Source organism: Emydura macquarii, unplaced genomic scaffold (genome assembly GCF_026122565.2).
Source record: "Emydura macquarii macquarii isolate MOO-44397 ecotype Brisbane River unplaced genomic scaffold, CSIRO-AGI_Emac_v2 contig_1644, whole genome shotgun sequence".
Taxonomy (NCBI): domain Eukaryota; kingdom Metazoa; phylum Chordata; order Testudines; family Chelidae; genus Emydura; species Emydura macquarii.
The window spans coordinates 20,044,924-20,068,153 of record NW_027131781.1 but is presented as its reverse complement, the minus strand read 5'-3'; the positions used below and the strand labels follow the sequence as shown (position 1 = coordinate 20,068,153).

The 23,230-nt window shown below is 41.4% G+C and overlaps 2 long non-coding RNA genes and 1 pseudogene across 5 annotated transcripts in view; 2 read left to right on the top strand and 1 right to left on the bottom strand.

Annotated features, from left to right (window-relative positions):
- LOC137158174 (uncharacterized) overlaps positions 1–23,230 on the top strand; it is a 126,818-nt gene that overhangs the window by 77,059 nt on the left and 26,529 nt on the right. The window lies entirely within an intron of this gene.
- On the top strand, positions 4,707–5,537 carry LOC137158358 (sulfotransferase 1 family member D1-like; annotated as a pseudogene).
- LOC137158357 (uncharacterized) lies at positions 7,835–12,499 on the bottom strand. Its single transcript, XR_010921389.1, has 3 exons — positions 12,408–12,499; positions 8,594–8,738; positions 7,835–8,333 (listed from the first exon to the last, which is right to left on the bottom strand). It is a non-coding gene; the product is annotated as an uncharacterized lncRNA (long non-coding RNA).

The following is a 23,230-nucleotide window of genomic DNA, read 5'->3' as shown; positions in this document are numbered from 1 at the left end:
ACACTTGACTGGAGGAAGTGGCTAGTAATTGAAGAAACAAAAAAGTTTCACTGTGCAATGGTATTTATATTAGTGAGGGCAATGCCTTATTGCAAATTAAAAAACAAATAGAAACACCTAACACTCTTACTTGAAACTGAGAGATTAGTTAGAAACAAGCTTGGGTGCTTTGTGTGTGTTGCCACAATATCCGGATAAAAGCATGCTTGAATGTATGGTGTACAAATGGACAAGTTCCTCCCGTTTTCCACCTAGTCTTTATTCCTTTCTGCCTGTTACCTCACTTCATGCGCCTACAGTCCCCAGATGGTGGTATGTACCAAAACAAAAATAGCACCTCTGTGTGGGTTAGAGAAGGAGGAAACGGAGATGTTTCTGTTCAGAAGGGCCAAAATTTTAGCCACACAGGCCATATAGTCATTACAAATTCAAGCTCTGCGACGCTGCTTTTCAAGGGCTGCTGGTCCCCCTTTCTGACCTCATGCTGTCCATGAACTCCAGACTCTTTGTTAACCTGCCAATTATACTTAATATGCTACATTCCCTTAGCTATGCAAAACTTTCCATTATTTCTGTCTTGTGATGGCTTCCTTTGCCTCTGTCTTTATTAATCCATGGCAATAAAGCCAGAAAACAGAAGTAAGTGACTGGACATGTGGGTGTAACAGTGTGGATTAACAGCTGCACAAAGGCCCATACGTGCAAACATTTTACCTGCAGGGTCAAATGCCATGTGAGGGTTTGGAGCACCTAGCAAATTTGAACTCCAGAGTGTCTTCCAAGGCATGACAAAACTGCAAAAATCCATCCTGGATTTTGAACATGTTCATTTCCAGGGGTATTCACAACTGGGGTTTTGTCCAATTGTAAAGATATGATGGGGAGAAAGGTTATTGTCTATTCAAGAGAGAGGATTTTGTTTCTATCAAAGCAGAGCTACCAGTATTTGCCGCCAGAGGTAGCTATAGATCATAAGTCTCAAATCAAGTACATTAGGAAACTTTATGATCTGAATTCCTTAAAATAGATATTGCTGTGAATGATTAGATGGACTGCGGTCAAGCATCAGAATGTCCAAGTTTTAATGATTTGGGGATTTCTTCTGTCAGGTTATCAACTTTGGAACTGTAAGTTTTAAAATAAAAGTAGTGAACAGTAATCCTCCTCGCTTCCTAACAGAATGCATGATGGCACAGAGTGGGGTCAGAGCTCCGTGCGGTAAACTGAGTATGGAGGAATTTATAATTCCCCATTGATAGATAGGTTAATTGATCCCAGCAGGTTCTTTACAAGTCAGTCGTGCCTGTAGGAATTTTCCTCTATTTCCAATAGCTGAATCAGTGCTTCAGGGGAGGGGAACGTTCCATCCTTTATTCCAGGAAAGGTTTTAAGCCTCCTTGAGGAAGTATAGATAACCTAGTTAAAATTATGAATTGTCAAGAGTTTTGCACAGCAACATCATCCTCATAAATGATGCTGGTTTAGCTCAGGGCAGAGTATTTTCTCTGAACATCTGGGGATAACAAATTCAGATATGTTTATTTAACTCTTCACTGGTTTTACAAAAGTATAACTCCATGGACTTCACTGCTGATTTACTTTGGTGTAAGTGAGGGGACAGTCAGATGTTAGTTGTCTAGTACCTTCCTTTCCTTATTCTAGGAGTAAATCCTAACTCTTGCCTGCTTTCATCGCTAGTTTAAGGTTGAAGGTGTCATTCAAATGGCAAAGGCTCAGCCATTCACTTATGAATACACACCTGCCAAAAGCTCTGTGTTTATCTCTAGTCAAAAAGTGGTTTTGTTATATTTGTTCTGTGGATGCTGTTTAAATGTAATATAAAGAAAGAGCTAAAGTGGAGAGGAACCAGGGAAAATGGGGTACACCTTGATGTGGGGAAAAAGGAGTTGATTTCATGCATATGGGAAGTGGATAGACAATCCCTCATATAAAATGTTTCCAACTCCACTTCTGTTGTACTCTAACCAATAACATTGCAGTGCAGGAATTTATGAGGAATGACTATTCACACAGAGAGGATTTTTGATGGCTGTAGCAACAGGTTCCACACAGTTGCAATGATCTCTGTGAATATTCAAAACATGCTTTTTTTAATAAGTCGGCAATAAAATCCATAGCTCAAAAGAGAGTATTTACATAGATTGTAGTTTGTCTGCAAGACTTGTGCAGAACTCCTTCAGCATTAGTGCTTGGATGTGAACAATATGGTTATAATTTATCTCGTTATGGGCATAGTCCTGCAGGGTGCTGAGCATTGTAGCCCAATCCAACAAAACAATCACGCTGAAAACTAAGCACATGAGTAATCCCACTGCAGTCAGTGGGACTCTTCAAATGCTCAAAATTAAACATTTACTTAAGAGTTTTGCTAGATGAAGAGTACTCCACACCTTGCAGGATCAAGCCCTATAGCTTTCCCATTAGCTTCTATTGCAAAAGATATCGAATATGGCCATAGAAATTTCCCTGTTGCTACAAGTATAGTTTTCTCTAATGCTGTAATGCTTACAAGATGTAAAGGAGTGACACTAAGAGAGTTCCTTCAGGATGTACCTGATACCTGCATAACAATCTTTCCTGATATTTGTTTTCATTTCAGGAGTTCCACAATTTTTCATTTCCCAGTTTACTTTCTTAATTGTGACTCCATTACGACAAAGTTCCTTTGCCCAATCAGTGCTCCAATCAGCATACACCTGGTCATGCATTTTCTGGCATGCTTGTGTTTTCTAACAAGATGTGCAGTGCTGCCGGCACAAGTTACTTGTTTACATTTTTCTACTCCAGAAAAACCTGTTTCTATTTTGGTCCACATCATGTTTGTTTTCTTTTTGTTTGTCTTGTTTTTTTAAAGGCTTCATTTCACACCAGAAAAAGAAACCCAATTCCCTAATCTACATACTTTACCATAATTAATAACCATTAAACTCTTCCCCAGTGATTTCTAGCGCTGTCGTCAGCACATCTAAAACTGGGTCAGCCACGTAGATCTGACTGCTTTTTTCTTTAATCAATTTTACATCAAATCATCAGGTTGTATTCCAACCGTTTAAAGATGGTGAAGGTTTGGTGTCTCATAGTTAATCCTGCAGCATTATGCAGAGTTTGAGCTCATCCAAAATTCCACACCAATCAGGGGCACCATTTCCGATGTTTTTGGGAGGGCAACTTGGAGACCTGAAAACTCTAGCTTTTTTTTTTCAGATAACTTAAAAAAGTTAGCTGACATGAGCACGGTCTCTAATTCCTATATAAAGAAAGAAAATTAAAGAAATGTTAAACCCAGTCAGCTCTAATACTAACATGTTCTGACATCTTGTGTCAAGTCACTTACGGGATAGTGGTTAGGTTTAAAATGTTAATGTATATTCTTACTCTTGAATAGAATTGTAGAAAAATCTAGACTACTTTCTATCATTTAGGCTATTTACTTTTTGCAGTTCACCAAGCTTGGAATAGATCGTTTAACTTTTGGAAATATCCTACTAGGACAAGGCTCTGTGACTTTATACTGTATCTGCTTGGGGCTCTGGGGGTGTTACCATACTATAAAATAATAATAGACCAGAAACTGAGTTTAAATAGGAGTGAAACTGACACTTTCAAATCACTTTCACAGTATTGGCAACCCCAAAAGGTTCAAAAATCATGAGTCAGGGTCACCAAAATTCATGAGATTGGGTGTTCTTTTTATTTGCCTTCTGCTTTTTGAGCCTTTAGAGTGCATTAGGGTCACATTTTTAAACTTTGTCCACAGCCACGAGGGCTAGAAACTTACTTTTTCTGTAAGAATGAAGGCTGAAATCATCACATATCCACTTGACTCCAGGAGCTGGGGCTTTAAGGAAAACAATACTTATCATGAAAATTGGCAACACTGCATTTCACTTCTTTTTAAGGCTAGTTACTTTCCAGAAGGCTCTAAAACACAACACTACAGTGATTGAGTTGTAGTTTTCACAGGAGAATATTTAAAACCAAACACCAAGAAAATTTGACATTTTACAGTTAAGAAAAAATTGAGTCTTCTGAGGTATATCAGGGCCACAGCAGGTAGGAGAGGAAAATAAACATCAGGTAAAACGTCTATTGCCATCAGTGCCTCCACTCATAGATATTAACATGCTCAATAACTATTGTGGTGAGGAAGGCCTGTTTGGCCCCGTGGGTCTGCGCTCCCTTCAGCTACTCCAGTGGTGTGGCTGGGTGGGAGCGGGGGGGGGGGGGAGCCCTGGTCCCACCCTCTACCCCAGCCCCTGACCCACCCTCTACCCTGGGCCCTGACCCAGGGACCCTGCAAGGAGTAACCTCAAACAGCTTAGTCCATGGGCTACTACCTTTCCTGGGTCACTTGTCCATGGCCCCCCTGCTTGTGGTCCTCCTTCAGGCTTTTGGGACCGGCGTCCCCTGGCCTTGCCAGGACAGGCTTCTCCTTAACTCCCATGGCTGGGTGCTGTCACAACACCCACGCTAGCTCCACGCCTTATAGCAGCTCTGCTCCACTCCACCACTCAACTCCCTCTCAGCTTCCCCTCCCTGCCTGAAACAGAGGCTTTTACCTGCTGTGGCAAGCTCCTTAATTGGCTTCAGGTGACCCAATTAACATGGAGTAACCCAGCTGTGTTACCCAAGGAACAGGGATTTGGTAAGCCTGGGGCTGATATATATGCCTTCCAGCAATCCCCATGATCAAGTACTTCGCTGAGAACTCGGGGGAGGTGGAAGGTTTCCAGGTGCAGCCTGATGATCTGCTAATCTCCACGTACCCCAAATCCGGCACCATGTGGATCAGTGAGATCGTGGACATGATCTATAATGATGGAGACGCAGAGAAATGCAAGCGAGACACCATCTACATGCGAGTCCCCTTCCTGGAGTTTGCTGTTCCTGGGGTCCCCACGGGGGTGAAGCTGCTCCGGGAAAGGTCCTCCCTGCAGCTAGTGAAGATCCATCTCCCCATGCAGCTGCTGCCGGAGTCGTTTTGGGAGCAGGACTGTAAGATGAGCTACGTGGCCAGGAACCCCAAGGATGTGGCCGTGTCCTACTATTTCTTCTACCAGATGGTGAAGGTGCATCCAGACTCTGGCTCCTGGGAAAACTTCCTGGCTGACTTCATGGCTGGCCAAGTGTCGTTCGGATCGTGGTACCAGCACGTCCGGGGCTGGTGGGAGAAGAGACAGGAGCAGCGAATGCTCTACCTGTTCTACGAGGACGTGAAGGAGGACTCCCAGCGAGAGATCCGCAAGGTGCTGGAGTTCCTGTGATGGCCCCCAGCCGAGGAGCTGGTGGAGAAGATCGCCCAGCACACGTCCTTTGCTGAGATGAGGCAGAACTTTATGGCTAACTACAAAACCATCCCCACCAGCGTCATGGACCACAGCGTCTCGCCCTTCATGTGCAAGGGTGTCACAGGCGACTGGAAGAACCAGTTCACGGTGACCCAGAATGAGCGGTTTGATGCTGACTACAAGAGGCAAATGGAGGGAACCGATTTGCGTCTCCGGCTGGAGATCTGAGCCGGGCCCCCCATTCCACTGCAGACACTCTCCCCCCTCGCCCCACTGTAGAGATAAACTTGAGTTACCTGCTGTGTTTAAAAAAAAAAGGCACCCTCTTATAGCCGTCAGGGCTGGCCCTGTCACACTATGCAGTTCATATTTAAAAATCTGAGCCATATTATCCATGGCTACACATTTTATATGCACTGGCTCAGGGACTATGTTTTTTGGTATATTCTGAACAGCGCTGAGCACACAGATGGTGCCCAGTGAATAATACAAATCATGACAATAATCATCGACTTTATGGATGCAATTTCTGCTCTTTGTTCTGGAATTGGCCTGAATATAGCTGAAACCCTAAGAATTTGAGGCATAAAAGCATCTGATACTCATATGACACTTTCTCATTCTGTCCTTTTCTCAAACTCAGAACCAAAAATGACAAAACAAAATGGTTTTCAGTTAAAATGTAAAATTGCATTGCTGCTATTGCTCTGCAACGCAGCATGGGGCAGAACTGCCACCCCTTGGGGGTTAAGTGATCTTCTCACTCATTCTTCATCATTCCTGACCTCTCTGCTGCTTTTCACGCTGTCAACCATGACATCCTTCTTGTTTGCCTGGGACCGTTTGCTGGCATCTCAGAGAACCAGCCTTCTTGGTTTTGCTCCCATCTATCAGATTCCTCTTTTTTTGGCATCGTGCAGCAGAGAGAGAGGCTGGTCAAGTGGATCGGGAGCTAGCCCAGAGAGATCTGGGTTCTGCTTCCCCTATGAACTTCCTGTATGACCACAGGCCTTAGGGACAGAGTTTCAAAGATTTTTAGGCACCCAAAGATGCCGCTAGGCATCTAGTGGGTTTTACAAAGCACCAAACCTTCTAAGTGCCTTTGAAAATCTCACTAGGTGCCTAAATACCTTTGAAAATCTGGCCCGTGGCCTCTCTGTGCCTCAGTGCCCCATGTGTACAATGGGGATAACAGCACTGCTCCACCTCACAGAGGGGCTGTGAGGAGAAATAGGTTAGGCATTGTGAGGCGCTCAGATACTATGGTGATGGTGCCACGTGCTATCCCTTCCCTTGGTTTTGGCCCCTTCCTTTCACCTATACCCTTCACATCTCTCTCTTTTCTGAATGCAACCATGGCTGTGTTTCTTCTGAGTCTCCACTTTTTCTGTTCAAAGTGTACTAGAAGATGGTGCTGGAAATGGGGAAGCAGTTTGGGTACTGCAGTTTGCAGTACTGTCCCTGACGGTGACATGTTTTTCATTGACCCAAACAGTCTGATCACTTACATTTGAGTGTCTGACTAAGACTGGGGCAATGTGGTGAACTAGTTAGTTAACGTAAGAAGACTGGGGTGATGTTGGGATTGGGGGGGGGGGGGCGGGAAACCAAAGTAAATGGAAACGTTCTGCGCTTTCAGTTGGTTTCATCCACCTGTTTGTGACACAGGTAATTTAGAAGTCATAGGATCCTTGGCTCTTTTTACACGTCCAGATAAAAGCTGTAGATAAGAATATGTTTTCCATCTTTGTTTAGCAGAGTGATTGTGACCTTGCCATTATTATCCATGCTTTTGTCATCTACCTTTTTGATAACTATCATCTACATTGGGTTACACCAGAAGACCACTCAGAAACTTTATCTAGTGCAAAATACAGTTGACACTTGTCATTCAGTGAATGCATTATCTCCATATCTGAGAGTCTGTGCTGGCTTCTGATTTGCCTCTGTGTGATATTAACAATGCTAGTTTTGAGCTGCAGTGCCCAGTAAGATTTTGTTCATAATAATTTGTATCATGTGTGATCTAACAATCCCTAGTTTTAGACTTCAAGGGGTGGGAGTTAGGCTTTTCCAGTGAAGTCACTTCCTCCCATTGTTGGAGCTCAAGTTTATTGACCTTCCAGATAGTCAACAAGTCTTTCTGAGTGATTGGGAAATATATTTTTTCCGATGTTATGTTCATTTGCATTATATTGGATATTTTAAAATGCCTTATTGCTCATCCATGAAGAGAATGATAGGTGAACAATAGAAGTCTATTAAAAATATTTCACCAGCTGAAGCCATAGAGTCAAAGGATCCGTATTCATAGCCTTTTAAATATACACCTGATATAGTACAATTAGTAGTAAATCTTTTTTCAGAGGATATCTAGAGAACAGAAGATGAGTGGTCTGGCCTTAATTTCACCACATGATTGTTTATTATCAATACCCTGCCCATACACCACAAACACTGATATATAAGCACCCTTTCAAACCCATAGAAATAAATACATGACAAACCAAAAGCCATCTGTTAATTTTATTTTATTTGTATGAGCATTTTGAAACTCTTGGTTTAAAACAACCCTGTATGCATTCAAAATATCATGTAAATATATATGCACATTTCAAATCTATGAAAAAAAGAATTTGAATATAAGTAGTTACTATCAGGCACCAAAAACATTAGACACATAAGGAAAAATTAAACAAAATAACAAACAGAATAGAAAACTATGAATAAACAATCAGCTCAAGAAAATAATTGGTGATCCACTTCCAGTATATAATTTGACCCACTATTTCTATGTCCTCCGTCTTTTTCCAAACTCCTCTTTCAACCTCCACCATGCAATTTCCCCATCTCCTAAATTTCAGTCAAACTCTGGGATGCAGGTCTGTTGGACTGGGAAGCAGTCTCCCTTTCTATACTTGAAATTATTTAGTAATATCCTTGTCCAGCACTTCAGCTTGCATGTTTCCTCTGAGCTCTTCCTTCCATCTTCGCAACATCAGCATGGATGGGAACACTGTGAATCTGGAAGAGAAGGGAACGTCATGCCATGCTGGTGTGACAGTTGGACATTGACTCAAAAATTATGGTTATTTTATTGTTCATAAAGTAAGGGCATTGTCTGTGCACATAGAGAATAGCTAGATAAAAAACTACCTACAGTACACAGGTGTTTTGCAGGCAAATTCTACCATAGCACAGTTAGCAAAACTCCTCTAAACTGTGACTAATGATCAAACAAGATACAGATTATCAAACCTGAAATAATATAAAATGTTACTTACAGCCTGGAGAAGCAAGATCCACTATTGTATCCCATCCTGGTCTCCACAGATGGTTGTAGGGGCCATTTGCAGCCTATGAAAGGTTACCAGATGTTCCTGAGTCATTGGGACTGCTGCTTTGATGGTGCATCTTGTTGATTTATAGCTATATATCAAATGTGCATTATTTAGTTAGATTTCTGAGTGGTGCCTATCTAAAACACTAGGTACCAGAGCGGTATTATAATATGAATATACTCCTGGATCAATATGGAAAAAAGAAATACCCCGCAGAAAAAATAAAATCTTCAACCCCAGCCTGCACAATCAGTCCCTCTATTCCTACTCAGTGAAAATCTGAGAAATTGGTTATGCATTGCAATGTGACCTGGAGATCAGCAAATTAGGTCCCTGATTGATGAAAGGGGTAGGAGCGAGGAGAGAGGTCCACAACTTCTTGGGAAAAATGCGTTGCTGCCAGCCCTTTCAGGTGTATACCTAATGGCTGTTAGCTCAAGCAGCTTTGCTGATCCCAATTGCCACATATGTTACACAGCATCCTCAAGCTACTTACCACTCTTCAAGATCAAAACCCACATCTCTAAATGCATCCAGAAACTACCTGGATGGCAGCACGGATCACAGAATATTGGAGTAATGTGGTCCCTGCAGAAACATCACCACCTGAAGTTTCCAAACGGTCTTTTGGTGTAGCCCCATGTTGGAAGCATTGCCATAATCTAGTCTTGAGGTGACAGCCATCGGATCATCTATACTTCCAAGAGAAAAGGTTGTATTTTTGGCCACTCCTTATACTTGTCTGATTATGGAAATGGCAGTATGACCTTCAGGTTGTAAACGTGACTAACAAAGAGCAGGAAGTAGAGGGGATAATTGTAATCTCTGTCTGGGTGCATCCCTCGCCTTCAGTCTTATCCTTCCTTCAGTCTTATTTGACAGAGCTACAGCACGCTAGCCTGCATCTAGTTAGTGTATGTAGTTAGTATACATCTTTGGTCATGGCAGGTCACCATATTCTAATTAATTAATGTCCCCAAACACAACAATGGTCCCTCCTTCCCAGAAATTCTCATAATTCTTTTATGTGTGTGCAATATTTTTGTAGGTAATAATACAGGTTTATCTAAAGTACTTATGTGACCCCATTTCTGTAGCAGCTGAGTGCCTCACAATCTTTAATATATTTATCCTTACAACACCCCTTTGGGGTAGAGTATTAGATGCAATGTTTCCTGTATCTTAGTTGATACGTATTCTACCTTTTGGATACGTACAAATCTATACAATGATTTCTCCAGAATGGGTATATTTTTGCAGAATGTTCTGTTGCTATATTATTTCAAGAAAGCTTTTGTCATGATGCTATTAGTGTGTTCTATCCTGGAATACTGTACAAATTGTCACTCATCTCTTCCCCAGCCCCTGAAAGATCAGTCTCACTTTGACAGAGCAGTCCTTTACCCTGCAAGGTATTAAAATGGTCACCAAATACCTTTAGGGATGATGTAACAGGATAACACAACATCTTTACATTACAACACAATCACTGTGACCTAGAAAACAGTGTCTAAAATATGTTCAAGACCATGTGAATGCTTTTTTTTTTAGTTGTGCTGCTGTGAAATGGCAGGCTCGGTATTATACCAGTATGAACTTAAGCCAAGACTTTCAAAAGTCACCAGTGATTTTGGATACCTCAATTCTTGCATGGCCAACTTCATTTTTCAGAGGGTGGTTGCTCAATGGTTTCTGAAAATCAGGACCTACGTTGTGTACCCAAAAATTGAGCACCCAAAATCACTAGTAATTTCTAAAAAATGTGTCCTAACGTATCAATAGAGCTGCCAGTTGTAGAGTGCTGTTAGTTGCCCATAGTAAACGAGACTAGAAAAGACTGCCTGTTTTGTGTAACTTTATAGGCAAGTGGTGCATCCACCTTTCTTTCATGCCAATCACCATGGTACCTTGGGGGCTGTTATTTATGTTGGATGAAAATATAAGGGAAGTTACACTACTTGTTGCCCCAGTGACTGTACAATGGAGTCCTTCACTTCCAGAGTGATCTGTGATTGATTAAATTACAATTTCCGTGAAAAAGATGAAGGTTCCAAAATTAGAATTTGGACAATGTCCCTTTCTGAGATTTCAATTACATTCTGATCTCTGATTTGAAAAATTACTTGCCAACTGTGTTGCTTTTACAAAAGGGCTTGTTGTTGCTTAGAGACCAAAGTATTGTTCATGAAAAGTAGCAGCCCCAATAGAAGAGAAATGACGGTTTAGCATTGTACTTGTTAATCCAGAGCACTTGTTGAGGCAGAATGAGAGTTCATATCCGTCCATACTAGCCATCAAAAGCAGATTCAGAAATATATACTAAGAATGACCTAGTTCGTAGGGACACTTCTGCTGCCACAGTGGAGGTATTTTTATATCTAGTTTGAGAATCTTGTATAGCATATTTTTCCCATGCCTTGCCCAAAAGAAACTTTTAGGACAACTTAAAGTGCAATTATACCTTCAAAAGTGACAGGACAATTAGTGGATGATGGATGGTCAGTATTTATCTCTCTAATTTCAATATCAGATTTGCTCCATTTACACACTAAAAGCTGTTTTTCTTAATTGCTAGTAGCCCTGAAAACTCTACCTGTCATCTGAAAAGCTAGCTGTGTTATTTTTGCCTCTTACATCATCACTAGATTCTGCAATTCTAACTGAGTAGACAATTTAGTTTATCATATATAGAGTGAATAGAATCCAGTTCACTTTGCCATGATTATATCTCTGCCATGGCAATGCTAACAGTAGCAAAAACCTGTTTTAGTTGGTAAACAGATATCTTATAAACATATAGGAAGCTATTTTGTTAAGTGACATCACTTTGGTTTGGAATTGGAAATAACAAAGCTAATTTAGAATGCAGTTTTTCCAGACATAAATTTCTGTTCAAACAACTGTACATATCAGAAGTGGCCAAGGAGGAAATTATAGTAGTTTAAGTAAAGAAAGACCCTTACCACAGAAAACACCAGTTGAGGTATAACTGGCCATGACACAATTCACCAACTCTCCAGGTCAGTTATAGACGTGCGGTGTTCTACTCAATACCTTCTTTTTCACCTCATGCTTCATAATTCTGAGAGTTTATTTCTCCCTGTTATGGCTGTGTTAGTTGGAAACCATAGTTTGTCCAACTCGAGTCATGTTCTGCTTAGCTTTACTTTGGGAATCTAGCTAGCAGTTGACAATATCCATTCTCTCCTATTTCTAGTTATGGAGCAAATCTTTCTCTCAAGCAGTGCATATGGGCAGGGAAAATGTTATTTTAGCTAGAAGGAACCCAGAAGGTACCAAAACATTGGACAGGGTTTAGCTTTGAAGTGAGAGAGCATCATTCTTGCTGTGGAATTTGCACCAAAAATGCAAGAATTTGTAATTAAATACCTTTCATTCCATCTAAATGGTTTGAAAAGTTGAATGAAATTAACAATTTCACGCTGCAATAGTTCTGCCAAAATATTGTGCTCCTTTTTTTAAAAAAAAAAGTGAAACATCCCATAATAAATAATTACAAAATGAGTTTCTATTATTGTTTTAAATTGCAAGGCATTTTTGAGTAAGAGTGCATTATGCTGTGAGTCAGAAAACATGTAAAGAGCTATTCAGACCTTATATAATTTACAGAAAGTGAGCCAGAATAAACTAAGATCAAAGCAACTCTAAAATTCATTAAAAAATCTTTCTCTTTCACAGTTGTTCTAACTTCATTTTTTTAGAAACAAGGATAAAATATGAATGTTAAATAAGTTACCTGTTCCCTTTTGTTATTACTTCATTCAGTTCCTGATGAGAGCTACCTATGTAAACGGTGCGCTCCTTTTTAAGAACTGTACAGGTTTTCTGGTGACCACTCTGTGTGGCATCTCTTATGAAGGTGCTTCTCGTTGCTAAGAGATCAGTTGCTTAGAGATGGTTTTTTTGTATGTGTTTGCAATAGGTTGGGGAAGGAAGGGTGTTAAAAGGGGGAGCGTGATGAGGAATAATGGGATGACGTTAATTATGTGAAAACCTGAGAGTTTCAGAAATAAAGCTTCCTTTACACTGAGATGTGTTAAGCAATCAAATAATTTCCAGCATAAATGCAAAGAAATGGAAGCTGCAGTACTTGTGATATATAAAACTGGAATGGACAAAACAATAGAAAATGTGTTGTATGGCACAATCCTGAAATGGCAGCAGGATGACTAATGGGTCTTTTAAATATCTATCCTGTGTGACTTCATGACTGTATACAGACACAGTACACGCAATGACACATACAGTTTACATTGTCATAATGACTCTTCTGAGGAATTGCATAAACTACTGCTCGTTTCTTTAAACTTCTATTTTATAGTGCTCCTTAGTTACCTGTATACGAAGCCTCAGTGAACTTTGTAGCACTAATTTACTCTATGGAAATACATATGAGTTATTTTGCAGTTGTTTAAAATGTTGATACAAAACACAAAGAATGCCCAATTCGCTTTGGAAAAAGAGTGCAGCTTAGTTAGAGGGCAATATTAATAATAATACCTTAGAATAATATATCTATGGCAATTATTTAATGTCCCAAATCTGCCACTGAGTCACCCTCACAGCTTCAACTGAGGCTGTGTATGAATGGCAGATCCTTAATCAATTAGTTCCCTTGCCAGTAATCTATATAAGACTCCAGGATTGTCACTGTGTGGTGTGTCACTGTGGAAACCTAGAACATCTGTATAGTCAGTGTGAAGAGATGGAAACAACTACAAGCATGATTCTTCTTTTTCAGAATATCACCAGGTTCAGTCATCACAGGTCTTTGTGCCCTGCTTCTGTCCAATCTTTATTAGCCATTTTCAACTCACCACTTTTCCCTACTACTGACAATGGGACTGAAGCCAGCAAGATGGCAGCCATTGCCCTATATTCTGTCTCCATGTAGAAGTGAGGCTGCCTTTAATAAAGTTGGCTGCCCCCTCCCACTGTTTTCAGTAAGACTGAAGCCATAGCCCACAGGCCCAGTTGCTGCCCCACTATGGTTCAGGGAACTAGACATCATACAGGGACTTGATGAGCAGCAGAGACACTCTGAAAGGTGGAAGAGTGAGGGGAGCAGACATTGGGGGGCAGAAGGCAGGGTTGGCATTGGGGGTATCAGGGAATGTGGGGAACAAGGGGAGGCTGAGGCAGGGATGTGGAGGAAGTGGGGAGGCTGAGGAAGGTGCAGGGGATGTGGGGGCAGGAATCAGACTTAGGGATAGCAGGGGGCTGTGGGGCACAGGGGGGGCAGGGGGATACAGGGAGATATGGGAGCAAGTGGGAGGTTGAGGGGTGTGCAGGAAATGTGGGGGCAGGAGGGAGGCTGAGGAGGGCGCAGAGGACAGTTACGGGGATCAGATATGGAGGGGATAAAATGGCAGCTCCCGCAGCCTGGGGGTAATGGTGGGTAAGGGGAATCACCACCAAGTAGCCAGGGGAAAGCAGGATCATAGTGTTGCCAGCTCTCATGAGCTGATCTTGAGTCATAGGATTTTGGTGTCTGCAGAAGGAGCTGTTGTGATGATGCAAGAGCTTCTGGGCTGAGGACATAGATCTGCCCAGTTAAAAGGTCCAAAGACAGATGATAGTGATAACATACTTGAGCTGTAAGAACGTCATCAGTACAGTGGTATACTGAGATTGGCAAAACGTACTTGGTAATAAATAAGTTTCATATTCAAATCAAACACAGGTGTCAGCACTCAAGTTATTGAGCATTTGTCTGCCACAAAAGGAAAATGGCTCCATCTGTTCAACATTAATGAAACCGGTGGTTCAAAATTTTGTGAAAACATGGCCAAAGTTCCTAAGTAATTTAACAAACAACTGAGAGGGAGGTGGGCCTGTTTTGGGTTGAGTGATATAAAATAAAGTTGTCACCCGTACATTGCAATTTGACAGTGTGCCTCTTTTCTTTCTATGTTTGTTACCTCACATTGTTCTCATGACTTGGGCTTTCAGCCAGTTTACCTCTGATCTCTCAAGATACATTTAGAGCAGTTTAGACAAACACCTCTCAGGGATGGTTTAGATAATACTTAGTCCTTCCTTGAGTGCAGGGGCCTGGACTAGATGACCTCTTGAAGTTCCTTCCAGTTCTACAATTCTATGATTCAATGTTATTACATACAATGAGCCAATTTACTCTATTCCTCAACAGGAGCTTCCAGTGCTCAAAAACCTCTGAAAATCAAGCCACTAAAGCCTAGTTTCAGATGTGCTGGGTATCTCTAATTGAATCAATGAAGGGCAAGAGTGTTTGGCAACTCAGAGAGTCAGGCTATAAACATTGTAAATTGGGCACCTAAAAATAGTAACACCCAAAATAAGAGGCCAATTTTGAAAATGCAGCGCTTAAACTTTCTCCACCTAATTTTATCCATCTAGGAAAATATGAAAACATATCCATGTTTCTAATGCTCTTTGAGATTAAGAACATAAGAACTGCCATATTGGTCAGATAAATGGTCCATCTAGCCCAGTTTTCTGTCTCCAGCCTTGGCAAGTAGCAGAGTTTCAGGGGGAGTGTACAGAACAGGGCATTTGGAGTGATCCACAACTGTTGTCCTCTCCCGGTGCCTGGCAGTTGGAGGCTTAGGGTTGCCCCAAGCATGGGGTTGCATCCCTGAACACCTTGGCTCATAGCCACTGATAGACCTATCCTCCATGAATTTATCTGTTTCTTTTTTTAATCCAGTTACACGTTTCTCCATCATAATATCCCAAGGCAACAAATTCCACTGGTAATTATCCTCTGGGTGAAAAAGTACTTCCTCTTGTTTGTATTGATCCTACTACATATTAATTTAATCAGGTGACTCGTGGTAGTTTTATTGTGGGAAATGGTAAATAACATTTCTCTGTTCATGTTTTCCACACCATTCATTATTTTATAGACCTCTATTGTATCCCCTATTTGCCATTTCTTTTCTAAAATGAACAGCCCTAATTTTTTTAATCTCTCCTTGTATGGAAGCTGTTCCATACTCTTGGTCTTCTTAGTTGCCCTCCTGTGAATCTTTTCTAGTTCTACTATATGTTTTTTGAGATGGGTCAACCAGAACTGGACACAGTATTCAAAGTGTGGGAGCACCCTGGTTTATATAGTGGCATTATGATATTTTCTGTCTTTCCTTATAGTTCCTAACATTCCGTTAGTCTTTTTGACTGCTGCTGCATGAGCAGAAGTTTTCAGAGAAATGTCCATGATGATTCCAAGATCTTTCTTAAGTGATAACAGCTAATTTAGAATCCATCACTGTACATGTGTAGTTGGTATTATTTTTTACCAATAAGTGTTGAATTTCTTCTGCCATTTTGCTGCTCAGTCACCCAGTTTTGTGAGATCCCCCTGTAACTCTTTGCAGTCAGCTTTGGATCTAACTATCTTGAATAATTCTGTATCATCTGCAAACTTTGCCACTTTACTGTTCATGCCACTTTAGTGTTCACTCCATTTTCTAGCTCATTAATGAATATGTTGATCAGCACCAGTGCCAGTACAGATCCTTGAGGACCCTGCTGTTTTACCTCTCCCTTTTGTGAAAGCTGACCATTTATTCCTACCCTTTATTGCCTATCTTTTAACCAATTACTGATCCATGAAAGGACCTTCTCTTTTATCCCCTGACCACTCAGTTTCCTTAAGAGGTGTTTGCAAAGGCTTTCTGAAAATACAGGTATATTATATCAACTGGATCACCCTTACCCACTTGCTTATTGACACCCTCAAAGAATTGTAATGGACTGGTGAGGCATGACTTCCCTTTACAAAAAGCTATCTTGACTCTTCCCGAACAAATCATTTTTGTCTATGAGTGTAATAATTTTTGGTTTTTGCTGCAGTTTCTACCAGTTTGCCTGGTACTGAATTTAGGCTCACTGGCCTGAAATTGCGAGGATCACCCATAGAGTCCTTTTTAAAATCAGCGTTCCGTTATCTATTCTGCAGTCATCTGGTACAGAGGCTTGTTTCTTCAACACTTACATACTACAGTTAGTAGTTCTGCAATTTCTTATTTGAGTTCCCTTCAGAACTCTTGGGAGAATACCATCTGGTCCTGATGACTTATTTCTGTTTAATTTATCAGTTTGTTCTAAAACCTTTTCTATTAACATATCAATGTGGTACAGTACTTCAGATCTGTTGCCCAAAAAAGATAGCTCTGATGTGGGTTTCTCCCCCACATCCCCTGCAGTGAAGACTGATGCAAAGAATTCATTTCGCTTCTCTGCAATGGCCTTGTCTTCCCTGAGTTCTCCTTTAACACGTTGATTATCTAGTGGCCCCACTGTCTGTTTGGCAGGCTCCCTGCTTCAGATTCTTGGAAGAAAGTGGGCATATAAATACAGAATATCATTACAGATATAACCAGCTTCTAAAAATAAGGGTAGAACGATGTTCCTTATACTGTGATTTTGGAACTAGCTTGTTTGGTCTGAATAAGGTGCATAGAATCAGTCCTTTTGCCAACAAATCTATGCAGTGATTTATGCTGAGTGCACTGAGTAACAGCACAGGCCTAATCCTAAGTAAGGTCACTGGGATCTGATACTATACCTGTATTTAGTAATTTCTAAAACTTTGTTTTACTGGATAAAGTGTTTTATTCCTTCTTAGCTAAAGTCTCTTTCTCACTGATTTTAATGTTAACAGATTTTTTTTAAAGAAAATGAATTCATAAAATTAGTTAGATAAAGCTCTTCTAATCAGAAATTCTAGCTAATAGGAAATTGTGTTTTATAACTGAACTATGATTGCATCTGGAACAAAGGTGTTCAAGATTTATATTCCATGGAATATTTTTAACCACAGTAGGAAAAAAATGTTTGGAGAGGGCCTTGAATTTTACTGAATGTGAAACATCGTTTTCTGAGACGCCTCTCTAAAAACAAACACCAGACGGTTTGGGGAGAATAAGTGCAAAATTCATGTGGCAAGCTCTTTGAGCATCACTATAACATCACAGAAGAAGATGCAAAGCTTAAACAACCAGGAGATAAAATGATAACTGTAAAGCCAAGATTTTAATTTTTGTTCTTTCACACCTGTTATTCACAAATACATACATGATTATTTACTCTATTAGATTTTCTTGGGTAGTTTGTTTAGTTTCCTGATCTCCTGAAATGCAAGCAGTAATAGAAAGATATTTGTTGAACTGCTCTGTTTTTGAGTTTCAATGTCTATTCAATATCCAACCACCAGTGGTTAAAAATTTGCTTTATAAGTTCCTATAATTATGAAAATGTTGATCAGAATCATGGTAATCTATTCTATAAAAGAAACAGAGGTGTCCAGTTTTAAATCTTTCTAACAATTCCAGTTTTCACTGGTAAGAAAAGTCATGTATTAATATTTTGTGATTTAACATACTGACAACGTTTGATACCAACAGTAAACCTGTCTGAGCTACTTACATGTGGGCAGAGCTTGTGTTTGCAGGCCCACTAGACCTGCAGGCAAAGGTTGCTCTAATCTGGATGACCTAGACATGTAAAGGAAGATTTCAGGTTTTGACAGGGTGGGGAGGGAGGAAGTTAAAGTTATTTTCCAGCTTTCTTGCCTTGAACATATAACCAGATGTAAAACCAGTGCAGCCGCTAGTGTTCAGAGCTTGTTTCTTTTCCCCAAAAATCACAGGATCCGATGGTCCTTTCAGAGCCACCCAGGGCTGAGTTCAGGCTCCTGGAAAAATCAATGACCTTTGTCTTTTTTTGAGGAGAGCCAGATCAGCTCCTGGCTGTATGGGACATGCCATCTATGCTACTGCTGATGGCACCAGGGATACAACAAACTCCCTGCCAGCTGGCTGTCTATGGCTCTGCTAATTCCACTGATGATCAGCCAGTATGATCTCCATCCACAGGGAAGGGCTTCTCAAAAGTATGACTGGAAGCTTAACCTAGTGAATTGAGCAAAGGATTAATCCCTGCTTTGACCTTGTGTATGGCCTTCATCAAGTGATGTAGGTCAGTGCTTATTGGGCCTGTTGTGGGGTGTACCAGGCCTTTGTGGCCCCCAGTACTCTGCTGCACCCCCCTCAGGAAATGGTTATCTGTGAAGAAGAGAGCAGCCATTTTGGAAACCAGCAAGATCTGGTCCTCCAGCAACCAGAAGGGCGAGGGACCATCAACAGCCAATTGAGGTCCAGCAGGCTGAAAAAAGAGGAGCTGCCTGCTGTCAGATAGCTATCAGCAAGTCAGTGCCTAGCTGGAGCCAGAGGAGTGTGGATGCTCCCAACGCTGCAGCCATAGGAACCGGGCCACGCCAGCGCCTATAACTAGCCACAGTCAGTGGTGGGGACTAAGAAGGAGTCCTGCTGATTCAATCCCAGAAAGGAAATTTAACCCAGAAAGGGTAAGAAACGATTTTGTTTATAATTGTCCCTGAAGGGCAAGGACCTGTTTCCATTTTTTGAGTTTGTTGTACCCCAGAAGGGGTTTTTTGGATGTGTGACCTGGCCCGAGGGCTGAGTTAAAGAAGATCCACAGAGGCCAGATGACAGCCTGCAGGGGGTGCAGGTAGCTGAAGAGAATGGCAGCACTGTGACTGGATAGCAAAGAGGATCTCAACAGTGGGCGTCTGTTATAGACCACCAGACCAGGAGGATGAGGTAGACGAGACTTTTTTCGGACAACTAGTGAAAGTTTCCAGATCCCAGGACCTGGTTCTCCTGGGGCACGTCAATCACCCTGGCATCTGCTGGGAGAGCAATACAGCAGAGCACAGGCAATTCAGGAAGTTTTTGGAGACTGTTGCAGATAACTTCCTGCTATAAGTGCTGAAGGAACTGACTAGGGGCCGTACTCCTCTTGACCTGCTGCTCACAAACAGGGAAGAATTGGTAGGGGAAATAGAAGTGGGTGGTAACCTAGGTAGCAGTAACCATGAGATGGTCGAGTTCAGGATCCTGACAAAAGGAAGAAAGAAGAACAGCAGGATACGGACCCTGGACTTCAGAAAAGCATACTTTGACTCCTTCAGGGAGCTGATGGGTAGGATCCCCTGGGAGGCTAATATGAGGGGGAAAGGAGTGCAGGAGAGCTGGCTGTATTTTTAAGAAACCTTATTGAAGGCGCAGGAACAAACCATCCCGATGTGCAGAAAAAATAGCAAATAAGGCAGATGACCAGTTTGGCTTAACAAAGAAGTCTTCAGTGAGCTTAAACACAAAAAGGAAGCTTACAAGTTGTGTAAGCTCAGTTAGATGACTAGGGAGGAGTATAAAAGTACTGCTCGAGCATGCAGGAGTGAAATCAAGAAGGCTAAATCACAACTGGAGTTGCAGCTAGCAAGGGATGTGAAAGGTAACAAGAAGGGTTTCTACAGGTATGTTAGCAACAAGAAGAAGGTGAGGGAAAATGTGGGTCCCTTACTGAATGGGGGAGGCAACCTAGTGACAGATGATGTGGAAAAAGCTGAAGTACTCAATGGTTTTTTTGCCTTGGTTTTCACAGACCAGGTCAGCTCCCAGACTACTGCACTGAGCAGCACAGAATGGGGAGGAGGTGAGTAGCCCTCAGTGCTGAAAGAACAGGTTCAGGATTATTTAGAAAGGCTGAACATGCACAAGTCCATGGAGCCGGATGCAGTGCATCTGAGGGTGCTGAGGGAGTTGGCTGATGTGATTGCAGAGCCATTGGCCATTGTCTTTGAAAACTCATGGAGATAGGGTAAGGTCCTGGATGATTGGAAAAAGGCAAATATAGTGCCCATCTTCAAAAAAGGGAAGAAGAAGGATCCGGGGAACTGCAGACCGGTCAGCCTCACCTCAGTCTCTGGAAAAATCATGGAGCAGTTCCTCAAGGTATCAATTTTGAGGCACTTGGAAGAGAGGAAGGTGATCAGGAACAGTTAGCATGGATTCACCAAGGGCAAGTGATGTCTGACCAACCTGATTGCCTTCTATGATGAGATAACTGGCTCTGTGAATGTGGGGAAAGCAGTGGACATGATATATCTTGACTTTAGCAAAGCTTTTGATACGGTTTCCCACAGTATTCTTATCAGCAAGTTAAAGAAGTATGGGTTTGATGAATGGACTATAAGGTGGATAGAAAACTGACTAGGTCATCGGGCTTAACGAGTAGTGATCAATGGCTCAATGTCTAGTAGGCAGCCGGTAATAAGCGTAGTGCCCCAGGGGTCAGTGCTGGGGCCAGTTTTGTTCAACATCTTCATTAATGATCTGGAGGATGGGGTGGATTGAACCCTCAGCAAGTTTGCAGATGACACTATGCTGGAGACAGTGGTAGATATGCTGGAGGGCAGGGATAGGATACAGAGTGACCTAAACAATTAGAGGATTGGGCCAAAAGAAATCTGATGAGGTTCAACAAGGACAAGTGCAGAGACAGAAGAATCCCATGCACTGCTACAGACTGGGGACCGATTGACTAGGCAGCAGTTCTGCAGAAAAGGACCTGGGGGTTACAGTGGACAAGAAGCTGGATATGAGTCAACAGTGTGCTCTTATTGCCAAGAAGACTAATGGCATACTGGGCTGCATTAGTAGGAGCATTGCCGGCAGACTGAGGGAAGTGATTATTCCCCCCTATTCAGCACTGCTGAGGCCTCATTTGGAGTACTGTGTCCAATTTTGGGCCCCCCACTACAGAAAGGATGTGGACAAATTGGAAAGAGTCCAGTGGAGGGCAACAAAAATTATTAGGAGGCTGGAGCACATGACTTACGAGGGAGAGACTGAGGGAACTAGGCTTGTTTAGCCTGCAGAAGGGAAGAATGAAGGGGGGATTTAATAGCAGCCTTTAAACTACCTGAAAGGGGGTTCCAGGAAGGATGGAACTAGGCTGTTTTCAGTGGTAGAAGATGGCAAAACTAGAAGCAATGGTCTCAAGTTGCAGTGGGGGGATCTAGATTGGATATTAGAAAAACCTTTTTCACTAGGAGGGTGGTGAAGCACTGGAATGGGTCACCTAGGGAGGTAGTAGAATCTCCATCCTTAGAGGTTTTTAAAGTGCGGTTTGACAAAGCCCTGGCTGGGATGATTTAGTTGGGGTTGGTCCTGCTTTGAGCAGGGGGTTGGACTAGATGACCTCCTGAGGTCCCTTCCAACTCTAATATTCTATGATTCTATGAATTGAGTCCAGTCCATCACAAAGCCACTTATATTTAGATGCCTAGATATGGATTTTGTTCTCAAGTTTGTGAATTTTGGCCTTAACCTTTCTGTACTTCAGTTTCCACGTCCGTGAAATGAGGATACTTACTATCTGTCTCACTGGGATGGAAAGTAGCTAGTTATAGTCAAGCCCTAAAACTCACCAGAATGCACAATGTACATCGGGGAGAAGGACTAGCTAGGACTAGGTGACTCAAGATTAGGGAAGTCCAAGACTGACTTTGTATACCTGCAGACCTACTTGATGTTTAGATACCCTATAGCCATATTTTGTCCTAAACATACTCACAGCACAACCCTGCAGCTGCTCTATATGCAGAACACCTACATGAACTATCCTATTATCTTCATGTGCCCTCTTGGGACCTGTATTTTTAACAGGCTGCTAAAAATGGCAATATCTTTTAGGCTGTGGCAGAATCCATGAATACAGCTAAGTACACTGTCATCTTGAAATGAGTATCAGTAGTGATTTACTGAGAACTGTGTGATTGAAAGGATAGTGTCACAGATGTCAAATTGTTTTCTAAAAATTGACCATCCAACAGTCTTTTAAACTGGACATAGAACTTCTTGGTGATATAAATGATATTTGTCTTTCTTTCTTTTTTTGTCTGGGCTATGTATTTACTCATTGATGCGAAGTATTTTATATATGAACTGAGATGACATGGGACAAGAACCTCTTTGAATTAGTTGTAAAGGTCATCACGGAAGAGGTTAAATAATGTGAAAATACTTGTTTTTTAATAAAATTAGGTAGACAAGAGTTGCTTGTGTGGGATGTATCTTGAAATCAAATATTGTTACAATGTGCCAGAGAAATGTATTGTAGTTTTTTATGCCAAAGAATTCCTGGAACTTTGTATAATGCAACCAGAATAATTGGACTTGTTGTTCACTACAAAATTCTCTAGCTGAACACTAAAAATTCTTCGGAGCCTGAGTAGGCATTCAGTGAATTAACAAAGTTCTTTTTATACCATTAAAATAAGAGAAGTCACTTCTAAATATTTTACAATAAACTTTTGTGAAAACAAGATGTAAAATGTTTTCTATAATTGTAAAGAGGACATTTTTCTCCCTGACAAAATAATGATAAAATAGAAACCTAACTTTTGGTGCACAGGGGTTTGTTTTAACAGCAGGGTCCTGATTCTTATCTCACTCTAGTGTAGATCAGGAGTAACTCGACTAAAGTCAGTGGAGTTAAAACTCCTGAGGTTAGATTCACTAGTGTGAAATTGGTGTGAGCTTAGAACCAGGCTTTGATGTTTTATGGACCTGATCCAAAACTCATTGAGGTCAATGGGAGTCTTTCTTTTGACGTATTGTCCTCTCTACCCTATGCTTTTCTAGAGTGGAATCTTCTAGAGTTCAGATAGCTCTGTTGTAACCATTGTTAGACCCAGCGGTTGCTTTT